This window comes from Pteropus medius, unplaced genomic scaffold, assembly GCF_902729225.1.
Source record: "Pteropus medius unplaced genomic scaffold, Ma_sr-lr_union100, whole genome shotgun sequence".
Taxonomy (NCBI): Eukaryota; Metazoa; Chordata; class Mammalia; order Chiroptera; family Pteropodidae; genus Pteropus; species Pteropus medius.
This window is the reverse complement of record NW_024346667.1, coordinates 14,089,555-14,102,425: the sequence shown is the minus strand read 5'-3', so window position 1 is coordinate 14,102,425 and position 12,871 is coordinate 14,089,555. Positions and strand designations below refer to the sequence as shown.

General features: G+C 34.5%; 1 non-coding gene across 1 annotated transcript; it reads right to left on the bottom strand.

The window, feature by feature from the left end:
• Window positions 1-887: 887 nt before the first annotated feature.
• On the bottom strand, window positions 888-1,006 carry LOC120613697 (5S ribosomal RNA). The gene has a single exon (XR_005655759.1). It is a non-coding gene; the product is annotated as a 5S ribosomal RNA (ribosomal RNA).
• Window positions 1,007-12,871: the final 11,865 nt, after the last annotated feature.

Here is a 12,871-nt window from a genome sequence, read left to right as displayed (position 1 = left end):
CTGCTTAGCCATGTTGTAGTATCCTTTTTATATATTGTTGGATTTGATTTGCTAAAATTTTGTTTAAAATTTTTGCATCTATGTGCATATGGAATATTGGTCTGTGGTTTTCTTTTCTGATAATGTCTGCCTTGTTTTCATATCAGAAAACTTCTGTCCTCATTGAGAAAAGCTGGGAAGTCTTCTTTCTTCTTCATTTTCTGGAACAGTTTGTATAGAATTGACACTATTTCCTTCTTAAATGTTTGGTTGAATTTTCCAGTGAAGCCATTTGGCCCCATAAACGGGGGTATGTCAATAGTCTCTAAGATACGGACCTACTAGGAAGTGATGTAAACATATTGACAGATTAGAGTATGACACTATCACTCTTCCTTATTTTTAGGGTAAGGAGTGACTGAGACAGAAATTAGATCAATGAAAAGAAGGCGAGTTGAGACTCCAATTGCATATCATGCATCAACTATTTCTGGTATATCTTAGATGATTAGTCATTCTTACTACATTAAATAATAATAACTTGCCCTGGAATAGCACATTTTTTTACATGTATGAAAAGTTTTTAAATTAAATTTATTGGGGTGACATCGGTTAATAAAATTACATAGGTTTCAAGTGTACAATTCTATAATACATCACCTGTATATTGCATTGTGTGTTCACCACCCAAAGTCAAATCTTCTTCTGAGTCACCATATATTTAATCCTCTTTACCCTTTTCTAGCCTCCCCCAAATAGCACATTTTAATGTAATTCAATGTAATGTAATGTAAGAGTGAGGAAAATAAATTGATGACTTTTTTTTTTTTAGGCGAGGCAACCTTTGGTTGACCTCACAGACTGCAAGGACCTTGTCAGTTTACAATCCCTTATTTTTTAATTTTTTATGCCTACGGCACCTGCTCTTCCTAGGTGGTCTCCCATCCAAGTACTAACCAGGCCCGACCCTGCTTAGCTTCCGAGATCAGACGGGATCGGGCTTGTTCAGGGTGGTATGGCTGTAGACAAAGTTTTTTTTGTTTTTATTTTTTTCAATTTCTTTATTTACTTTTTAGGAAGTTAGTAGCACTTCACTCGAGCCTAAAAAAATGTAGGAACTTCTGAGAGACAGAAGAGAGGTGACATCTCTAAATGTTTGAACCGGAGTATCGACGGAGGGTGTCTTCCCTTTGTTTGACATGGTGCTTTCATGCCCTGAAATGCATTTGCTGAGGTTCTTTAACATTTATTTTATAATACATCCTTTTGCTTCTTACAGGGCTCCAAATGTTGCTGCTTTTTGGTGGTACTGTCCAGATCAGGGTCTTCCTCTTGCCAGCCTCGATGTTTAGGGCATCAAAGCAGTGACTGACACATTATGCCTTATTTAATTATGTGAATGCTAGTTTTCTTAGATCCATTTGAGTTAAGTTGTTAAGAAGAAACAATTCTTTCACACATTTATTTCTGAGAAAATGCCATTAATGAAAACATTGTAGAGTCATAGTTCCATGCACTCTCCAATTATTTGTATATTGTGTGACCTACCACACGCTGCTTTTGCAGTTATACCTTCAGTGGAAACTTGCTCACTGAAGACCTCAGGAGAGAGGGAGGGAAGAGCGAGTGGGAGAGGAGGAGAGGGGGCAGGAGAGAGAGAGGGAGAGAAACTTTATTTTTAACATGACTCCTAAGTCACAGCAAAGAAATAATCACAAACGTTCATGACATTCATATCTAGGCGAGAAAGCCTCTCACGTTACTAAGAAGTTCAGGATTTCAGTGACCTGTCTTTTAAATTATAACCTACAGATTGAATGCACTTAAGAAAAATTCTAGACTAAAGTTATTTTTGAGTTTTTTTCTTTTCTTTTTTTTTTTTGTGGTGGTGGTGATGAGGGATGTGTTATTGATTTCATAATAGAAATAATGGCTTCAACCCAGGTTTGCTAAGGAAATTGATGACTGCCCAGGTTAATGGCCTTCAGCCAGTCTCCTAGTCAGCCATCAGTTCCCAGGAGATGCCCGAGGCCTTGATCATTGTCATGTAAATAATACAAAAGTGGGCATAGTTCTCTCGTCAGATAGAAAACATACATTGCCCTTGTTCTCTCTTTTATGACAATAAGAATAACCTATTAAGGGAAAAAAACACAACAATTTTCCTACCAAAGCAAATAAATAGTCTTGTTTAAATAAAATTATTAAACAAATTATTAAACAAACTTGAACTCAGTATGTTTGAGTAAGAAATAATGGAAGGCTCTAAGCTCAGAATTTTTAGATAGTGTAGTTAGAGCTACGAGTGACATGAAATGTAGAGCCAAATATTGAATTGAGAGTAATGTAATTACTGTCATATTAGATATTTCAAGTTAAAATCAGGGTTAAATAAGCACACAACTGACTACTTTAATGGTTGCAATAAAAAATGGCAGAAATTTACTTTTAAAATTAGGACCTTATATTCTAATAAAAATAGCTTAAGTAACTACATTTTAAAAGTTTTCAAATAAATATTATGATGTATAGGGATATTTTCCTTATCTTAAAATATCAAAGGATTTTTATAGTCCTTTTCGTGGCTCATTTTGCATTCCAGGATCTTCAAGAAGGCAAATAGTAAAATGAAAAACACGTGCAGGAAATTAGTATGCAGTTGCCCTTGACTGCCAAAGGGGATGCTACCGAGGTGGAAAGGCCTTCGAGGGGATTTTCCTACTTTGCACAAACGCGTGCATGCATAACATCATCCCATTTCCCAAATTCAGGTGTAGAGCTTTACACTAAGTAGGTTCTCAATAAACATTTTCAGAGTGAATATATATCTACACTTCAAATATTTCATGATTTTATTTGTCAATTATACTTCAGTAAAGTCGAAAAAAAATTTTTTAAATGCTCCTCCTTGCCCTGAGAGTTCTCTGTATACTGGGCAGATTGACTTTCTTTTTGAAATATGTTGCAAGGGTTCTCCTAAATTGGCATTTATCTTTTTTCTTTTACATTTTTTTGTTTTCCCGAATGATTACCCATGTTGCAACACTGCTTATTAAAAAGTCCATCTTGTCTTTACAGATGTGAGATGCTATCACAATTATATTCTAAATTTCCATATGTAGTTGAACTTATTTTTAAACTTCCTTTTCTGTTGTGTTAGTCTGGCTGTTTATTTATATGCCATATTTTGATACATAGGAGAGCTAATCACTTCCCTCTTGGTTCTTTCTTTCTTTTTTTTTTAATGAGGGGATTATCAGTTAAACTTGCATGTATTTTGCATGTATACACAAGTTTTAGAGCTAACTTGTCTAACTCTGGGAAAAAAAATCTCATATATGTTTTGAAAAATCACATTACGGTTGTATTAACTAGGGGAATACCTGATAACCCTTTTTGTTGTTGTTCAGTCATCCCAATGAAGAACAAGCACCGTCTTTCCTTTGGTCAATTTCACTTTGGTCTTTTGGGAGTGTTTGTAATATTCCTCAATCGTTTTTGTATATCACTGTTAATTTACAAAATGTTTACTTTTATTTCTTTGTTGATTTTTTTCTGCCATTATATCTCCTGACTGGTTATTATTTATGTATATTATGGTTATAGATTTTTGCACAATTTTGTATCTTGCTAACTTATTGAATAATTTTATTTATGATAGTTTTATCATTGATTCAGATAGTCCAAGTAAAATGTTATACCATGTACAGAATATATTTTTTTTCCAGTTCTTTTATCTCCAATTATTTTTCTCTAGTTTCGTTGTGTTAGTAATGTGTTAAATAGTTAATGCAGTAGAATAGCAGGCATCCTTGTCTTGTTTTGGTTCCCAGTGGAAATGTTTCTAGTGTTTACCAGTAAGTAATATGGTGACTTTAGGATTGAGGTAAATATAGTTTATCGATTTAAAGAAAAATCCATATTTTTCTATTTTACAAAGTGTTTTATCAGAAATGAGTTTTGAATTCTATTTTTTTTTTAAATATCTTTGTCAATAGTCAAATAATATTTTGGATCTTTTAAAATGATGGTCATATTAATGGATTTTTAAACATTGAATCACTCATGTTTATGTAATAAGCCTTACTTGATCATGATATATTAATTTTTAAATGTGCTATTGGATTCTATTTCCGAATATTTTATTTAATATTTTTTGCCTCAATATTCCAAAGTGAGATTGGTCTGTGTTTTTCTTTACTGTGATTTTATCAGGTTTATGTATCAATACTATATTTTTTTGTAATAAAACTTTTGGAAATGTATTATCTATACTTGGAAAAATTTAAGTAGCATTGGATTATCTAGTCTTTAAAGGTCTGGCTGAGACCATCTGCATATGTAATTTTTGAGGCCTCGTTCTCTATTTCTCCTATGAAAACTGATCTTTTTTTTTTTTTAAAGAAATCTGTATTTGGGTCCATTACAGGATAAGGGACTGTAAAGTTGTCCATACCCCAATCCCCAGTACCTGTGGACATGTTATGTTACAAGAGAAAAGGGACTTTGCAGATGTGATTGAAGGAAAGGACATTAAAATGGGGAGAGTATCCTGGACTGTTTCATACTTTGAAAACTTAAAAGTGAATAACTTTTTCCTGCTGGGTCAGAAATATGCAACATGAGAGAGATTTGACCTGTACCCATAGTTGCTGGCTTTGAAGATGAAGTATGGGACTACGAGCCAAGCAATGTGGGTGACTTCTGGAGGCAGGGAATGACCTTCAGCTGATAGCCAGTAAGAAAACAGGGACCTCGGTCATCCAGCTACAGGAAATGAATTCTGCCAACACACGAGGCAGCAGGAAACGAATTCTCCTCTAGAGTCTCCAGAAAAGGAAGCAGCCAACTGGCATCTTTATTTTAGTTCAGTGAGACCTGTATTGAATTTCTGACCTACAGAACTATAATATAATAAATTTGTGTTGTTTTAAACCACTAAGTATGTGGTAACTTTGTATGGTGGCTATAAAGAACTAATACTTATCTGGACTGAGAAGGCCAAATTTGATAAATGTATTTTATAGGAAATTCACTATTTTAGCTGGGTTTTCAAATTTATTTTCATAGAATTATGCAATGTGGAATCTCATGATTTTCAAAGGTTTATTTATTTTGCCTTTGTCATTTATTATTCTGTGTATTTGTACTTTCTTTTTCTTCAATAAAGTTAGCTAAGTTTTATTTACGGCTACTTGTAGGTCCTTTGAAATAGCAGCAGTCTTGTATGAGAAGGCAAAAGGCCACATCTTTATCTGATCTTTGTCACTAGACTGGCACCATTTATCTGTGGGATGTTTTTGAGAGAACTGGGCCAGTCTTATTCTTGCTAAATCTGCTCTAAATAATATCTTATAATTCTTTTGAATTAAGTTCTCTTGCTAGAATGTTAACCTTGGCACGGAAAAGCCAACTCTCACCAGTATTCTGATTTTCCCTCCAGTTGGTCTCACTCACAGAGTCTATCTGCATGTGATTGTATTGTAAGGTATTAGAGTCTATAGCTAACCAAATAGTAGAGTTAATCAAATAATGTACCATGACATACCAAAGACCACCAACTTTCCAGCCTGCAGTATCTGTTTTCTTACTGGTCACAATCTGACCACTAAATTAATATTTCATATTTTAAGTTTTGGTAAGGTTGCTCAATTTCTAGATACCAAAACTCTGTATTTGTAAGGAGTATCATCTGTTAACAATGTAAAGAATAAAATAATGTTGCCTTTATAAAAGTAAAAGTGCACTCGTTTCTCTTGGAATAATCCAGTCATAAGCAGTCCAGGGTTATGATATGATAACTCTCTTATCTTTTCTTGCTCCGTAATAGTCCCTGCAGTTTGCTCTGGTTGCGTAGGGCCCACACTATTGCTTCCATGTTCCAGGCCCAAGGGTTGCACACATTAACTCTGCTTACATGCGGTTTGGCAGAACTTAAGCACGTTCCCGCATTCCTACCTGTAAGGGAGACTGGGAAACGTAGTGTCTATTCTCAGCGCCCCTGTGTCCAGATAAAACACGGAGATAATCTCACAATGGCAGAAGGGGAGGAAGGATAGTGAGGCCAGCTGTTAGCATACGCCACACTTTTTTTGTCATGATTTTTTCCTTTAAAAATAAGGATGTTTCTTTGCATTTCAAGGCTTAAAAATTTTCCCCACAGTATTTATATTGAGAAAAATTTAAGCTAGTATACCCTTTCTATAGTGTTGAGGTGTTTCTCCTCCAATGAAAATAACCCTTTCATCATATATTTTATACATAATAATGATCATCATTTAAAAAATTAGCCAATAAGAGAGAAAGAAAATATCCAAAATTTCTGCACATTAAGAAAAAACCAACATTTTTAAAAATTGAGATTATATTGGTTTCTAATATTATATGTTTCAATATACAACATTATGATTTGCCATCTGTATACACCACTATTCCACTGCTGGGTAATTATCTGAAGAATACCACCAACATTTTGTTAACTATTGTTACATGTATCTTTTAAAGAAATATACACATATACCCAAAGATTTTATGAAAAAGTGATCATATAATAATTTTGCCTTTATGGTATGAACCTTTTAAAAATGCAATTTACTTTTTGTTCACCGTCTCTTCTCCCACCAACTGAATAACTCTAGTTGTAATTGTTGCCAACTTGATATGTATCTTGGCTTACTTTAATTTGTGATCATATAATTATATTCACATGTATGGCCATACATTCATATATATTTGTAATCATGTATATATACAAATATTTTGGTATTGCTTGGTTTAGAAAAGTGGGATAATATACCATAGATTTCTCTGTCTCTTACCTTTATTAAGAGCATATTATGGAAACTTTTTAAATCATTGATTATAGATTGATATACTTCTTTGCAATTGCTGCATGTTATCTCATGGGATGGTTCAAAAATTTTCCTATTAGTGGACATTCACTCCCCACTACCCCCACTTTTTGCTCCTGCCCTAAAAAACTGCATTTACCATCCTTATCTGCCAGTACTCTATTTCTATAGGATAGATTGCCAGTAACTAGGATGCTGATTTGAAGGGTGTTTTAAATTTTAATAGATATTGCCGGATAGTTTTTCCAGAATGCTGTAACAATTTATACTTTCTCTAGCAATGCATGAGTGTATGCTTTTCCATATCTCTATCAACAGTAGGTGTTACAAGTCTTTTAATTGCTACCAGTAACAAATAGGTAGTGATATCTCATTGCTATTTAACCTTTTTATTTTATAGCCCTTGAGATTGTGTGTGTATATAATTGTTAGGCTACTTGAAACATATCATAAAACAAAAACTCTAAATATTTGTACTTCAGTGACACATAGTACACTATAAATTTGTCTGCAGAAGGCCACATAGGTTGTTTGAAAAATAAAAATTCTTTCTACAACTTTTTTTTTTCTGATATAAAATAACCATCTCACCACCATTTTTATTTTAAGAAGCAGGTTCATAATTGAAATCGCCTAATTAACTAGTTGTTTTATCATTATTTAAACCCAGCAGAGGACTAAATAGCTAGGAAGCTTCTATTGCCAGGTAAGAGTTTATTATGCATTCCATTACCTCAAAAATAAACATATGTTTAATTTTGCAAAGTTTAAAAATACTTCAGGTTACTCTTAATCTTAAAATGTGTGGTAGTCAAGTTAGAAAAAGATTGATTGCAAACTTTTCCAGACCTATCTGGGTCTCTACAGGGTAAATGTAACTGTCCATATCTGGCTATGAGTCTAGTCCTGTGAGTTTGAAATGGGTGAAACTACTTAAAGATTAAGAGAAATAATTTCGTCATAATAGTTTCAATGTTTAATTTAATCAAAGATTATCTCTTTGATTAAATTAAACATTGAAACTATTGATTATGTTAACATAATTGATTGTGTGAAACATTAAAAACCAGTCTTCTCCAGTGTAAGAATTTTAACTTAGGTGTTTAGAAAAAACAGTAGAGTCTTACTAGATATTTTTCAAATATGATTATTATTTATTATATATTTATTCTATCTTTTTAAAATCTAAAATCTCACATAAGAGTTTCTGTATGCCCTCATATTAGTCCCCAAATATTACAGCTTGATTAACTCATGTCAGTCCCAACTTTTAAAATCTAATCAAATATCCACCTCATATTTTTTCCATAAGACTGAATGTTTATGTTGCAGTTACAATTGGAAGCATTTTATTTAATATAAAAATGGGACAGAAACTTACTTTAAATTGCTGTTAGAACTTCATAGTGCTTGATTATTGTAGCTATGTGTAAATGACATACATATTATGGATGCTAAAATCAAATACATGTATTTGGTTGTAGTGAATAATTTTCCTCTAGTGGTATCATATTTCTCTTAAATCTTTAAGAGTCTATAGGCTGCAATATACATGGTCAGAGTGCTAGGTGAATTTTTTAAATACAAAGATGTACAAAATTGTTGCTACTTGTTTCTATGTGATAGGGACAGAAACCGAAATAAGTTTGGTTGTTCTCGTGGCATTTTAAACAAGCAAAAAAGTTAAGCTCTCTATAAAGAAACTGTATTTATAAGTTTTATTATTAAATCTGCCACTGCTTTGCTGACTAATAAAATGGAAAATGTGTGCTTTTATAGGTTTATAAAAAGGCAAGCTATAGTTTCATGAAAAATATCTTACATCGATTGAATACAGGTGGCTACTTGTTTAGACTTTGAAGATGTAAAGGCTTAGTATAGATGTCTGAAAAAGGTAATACGGCACAATAAAAAAATCTTTCTTTCTTTGCTCATCAATCCTTTGGGTATTCCATGTCAAATAAACGCTACAACAATTTATAGTAAAAGTACACAGTGGAAGTGCCAACGTTAACACTCCTTAGGACTGGATACCTGCCAGATTTTTCACACCAATATTTAATGTGAACTAAAATGTCTTTTCCATTGGAAGTGTGAGAAGGAGCTTGCTTTCCTATATTTGGCAACACGCTTATGTGAAGTATAAAGTCAAATGCCCATGATGTTCTCTTTATTTCAACCATGATAAATTGTGTTCATTTGTTTAAGTGCATGTGGCAGCTTTAGTGTTCCAACTATAAATTTTGGTTAACTTCTATTGACATGCTGTATTAAACTTAAGAAAAACAAATTACACTTCACCTGTTTTAATTGACTAAATGTGTCAAAAACACAGTGAGTATAACACGAAAGGTCAGAGCCTTAGTCTACACTGTAATGGGTGTCATGGCAGGGATCCAACTTTTCTTGTACATTTCATTTTTCATGAAGTTTTAGGACAAGGCATACGTTTAACATTCACTTCCACTTCTCATTTGTACTTCAAAGTTTATCATAGGCTGTGTGACTACCAAGAACACTTTTCTCCTGTGCTATTTAAAGTTCTCTTCACATCGATGTGCCCAGAGAATACTAATGTTCTCCTGTAAACAAGGCCTTGAGAATAGACTTGGACATTCTGAAGAACAAAATGATGATTTATAGATACTGTAACACTCCCTGGAAAAGACCTGGTTTATATATCTCGTCCTTGCTTCCATGACTGAACAAGCAACCACGTGGTTAGGTGCCGGGTTAAACTTGGCATATTGGATTCCCTGGGGATCTGATTAAAGTTACTAGTTTTAATTCTTTTGCTCTATATTCAATGGTTTATATACATTTTTATTCTTTCAGTAATTTGTTAGCTTGATGCCTGATGATTAAATAATATTAATTAAGCTCTCACCCACTGCCACCCACCTCACTTTTTTCCAGAATTACATCTTGGTGTGGTGTCTTTTCATCTCCTTTCTCAAAATTAGCTCCTTTTCAAGGGTTTAAACATTAGTTTCCAGTGTGAATTTATGTCTGGAAAAACTCAAAACGGGGCAGGTGTTTGCAAAGTATTATGTTTTGTATTGGAGAAAACAGGGATTCTAAATCTTAAAGTTTTTCCATTTTTATCACTACTCGCAAGAATCTCATTCCTTGGTACAGGCTTTCTTAACAAAAAATCACAGGTTTTACATTGGCAATAACGGGAGACTGTCAAAATTCTTCTCTATCATTTTGGGGGAGGGAAGAATAACAGTCACCTTATCCAAGAATCTCAGATACTGATGGAGCTTAATCAGGTTTTTGGTCCTCCTTAAAGAAGGAAAGAGACCATCCCATTCCCATCCCCACCCTAGAGGACCTCTACAATTATGAAGATTCTCCGAGAGTGAGTCTGAATCTAAATTATGAGTTGGCAAACTTTCCGTAAAGGGCCAGACAGCAAAACTTTTAAGCAGTGAAGACCAGATGTTCTCTGTCACAGCTGCTCAGCCCTGCCATTGACAGCACAACCATGGACATTATGTAAACAAATGAATGTGGCAGTGTTTCAATACATATTTATGAACAATGAAATTTGAATATTATATAAATTTCATATGTCGTGAAATCATCTTCTGACTTTTTCCCAACCATTTAAAAATGTAAACACTACTCTTTGCTCGGGAACCATACAAAAACAGTTGGCAGGATGGATTTGGCTGGAAGTCCTTAGTATGCCAATCCCTGCTCTAAACGAATATAATATTAATTTCTAAAAAACCCCCAAAATTTAGAGTAGAAAATGTTCTTTTAAAATAATATTCGAGTCTTCTTTTACATGCAGCTTTCTCTTATATACAAGGGTAGTTTCCCTCCCTTCCCTCATTTTTTTGCTCAGATGATAAATATATTGGCACTTGGAGTCTAATTTTATGGCCAATAGGCACAGCAAACTCTGTCGATGCCCTGTCTGTATCTGCTTAGAACTCACCATTCCCATGCCCCTCCACTCTGCTGGTTTGCGCAGCAGGCACGTGAGACTCTGTGCAAAGTTTTCTCTCATTTTTCCTGTGAGTAGGGCGCATTGAAAGTGCTAAGCCGTGAAGGTCCCTTGGCAGTGTCTCTCGGTGAACGGCTGATAGAGTTGGAAGCTAAGTATCTCCAGCTTGGGATATCTCAGAGGCATATTCTACATTGTCTCCCTGTGTTCCTCGGTGAAACTGGAGCTCCAGCTGCTAACAGCTGTAACTTGATCGGAAACATACCCTTTATTGGCCAACTTCTTTTTCTGTTCCATTTCTCTACTTCTCTCCTGGTGCTTCTCAGAATTACCTCTCCAATAAACACTTGCTTGCTCGGTTCTCAAAAGATTGAATATTTTTAAATTCGAACACAGCCTTTTGTAAATAATGAAGGCTGCTGGCCTATGCTGTAAATTTTAAATCTTTGCTTTCTGCTTTTGTATTTAGGCAGAGCTTGCCACCTGTCCTTTGAGTATGGAGATTTTACCTTCCTCTCTTGTCTTCAGCCAAAGGGCAGACATCACAATTATTAGCCATCTGAGTGATTGCTATCCAAGGAGTATTCCAAGGAGTATTCCAAGAAGTGGTGTGATATCTCTACCCAGGTCACACTGATTGGTGTGTCCTGTACAGTATGACACATGATACAATGAAATACATCTGAGGAGACATTGTGCATCCTTCACCTCCTCTCCCCCGCCCATTCTGTAAAATATGAAAGGCTATCTCTGTGACAGCTCATTTTCTACTCTCCAGGGTGAAGTGTAGAATTGGGATGAATTAAAATAATATGGTCTCTTTGAAATCCAAATCTTTGATAAATTTCACCCTGCATCTAGTTCACCATAGATTTCCTTACTGCTCCCTGCACTTTGGCCTGTGGGCTCGCTTTTCTTCCAAAGCACCTATGTTTTATGGTGTTAGGACAAGTTATTTCAAAAGATGATTCTTTAATTTTTATTAAAACTCTTAAAAAGTACTTAAAAGTTTTTCCTTGATAACACCCTACCTCTATATCTTTCTTTCGTTAGCAGGAAGCAGGAATCTGCTTTACTAACATTCTTCCTACTGGCTCGTTTTTGAAAAGTACACCACTTCACTACTTGCACTGTATGTGGAGAAGAAGTAGGGATGACCAGAAGCCTTTTTAGGTTAGATTTTCTTGAAGAGATACAAAGTGGATTAAGACAAAGGAGAGATGCTAGGATTCTTTTTATAGCAGCAGAGGGGGTGGTGCTGGTAAAAGCATTTGAGAATGTTAAATACAGAGTTGATAAGATAGAAGGGCTATGCTTACCTAAAGCCGGACAAACTGAAATAGAAGCGCATTTATATGTTAACTAAAAGTTTGTATTTTTAATAAAAGGTTCTACTACTACTTCAAATTGAACGTCAGATTTTAAAGAATGTATGTTTGAATAGATGGTTATCACCATATTAACTCCCAATCCTTATGAATATTAAATCAATATTTACTATGATCAAAAATATTTTAGGTAGTTTGGCATGGAGAATGTGAAAGGCTAAGGTGAGAATAAGGAAGGCCAGAGATAGATCAAAACAGTTAAAAATAGTCCCATGTTTCTGAAGAGGTATGCATTAGATAAAATTTTTTCATTTAACATTATTAAAAATATGAATTTATATGAATCAATGAATTTTCTTAATTCATTTTAAATACAGGCCCAGTGCTGGGTGCTAGAGGCACCAGTTACTAAGGTGCCGTCTCTGGCTCAAGTGCCCTGTAGTCTAGTGACTTCATGAGCAGCATCAAAAATGGTCAGGAAAACCCATCAGTACCTTATGCTCTTTGACTGATTCTGGCCTCCACCGTGACATGGAAAACCTATGGGTGGTCTTAGTTTTGCTTGGTCATAGATTCATATTGACTTCGTCCATCCATCCATCCATTTACTCACTCACTCACTCACTCACTCACTCACTCACTCACTCAATATTTATTCATCACATACTATATGCTAGACACTGTACTAAGTGTTTCTGATAGCCTCATGGAGCTTACTACTTTGTTTTTAAACAAAACAACACAGATTTAAGACT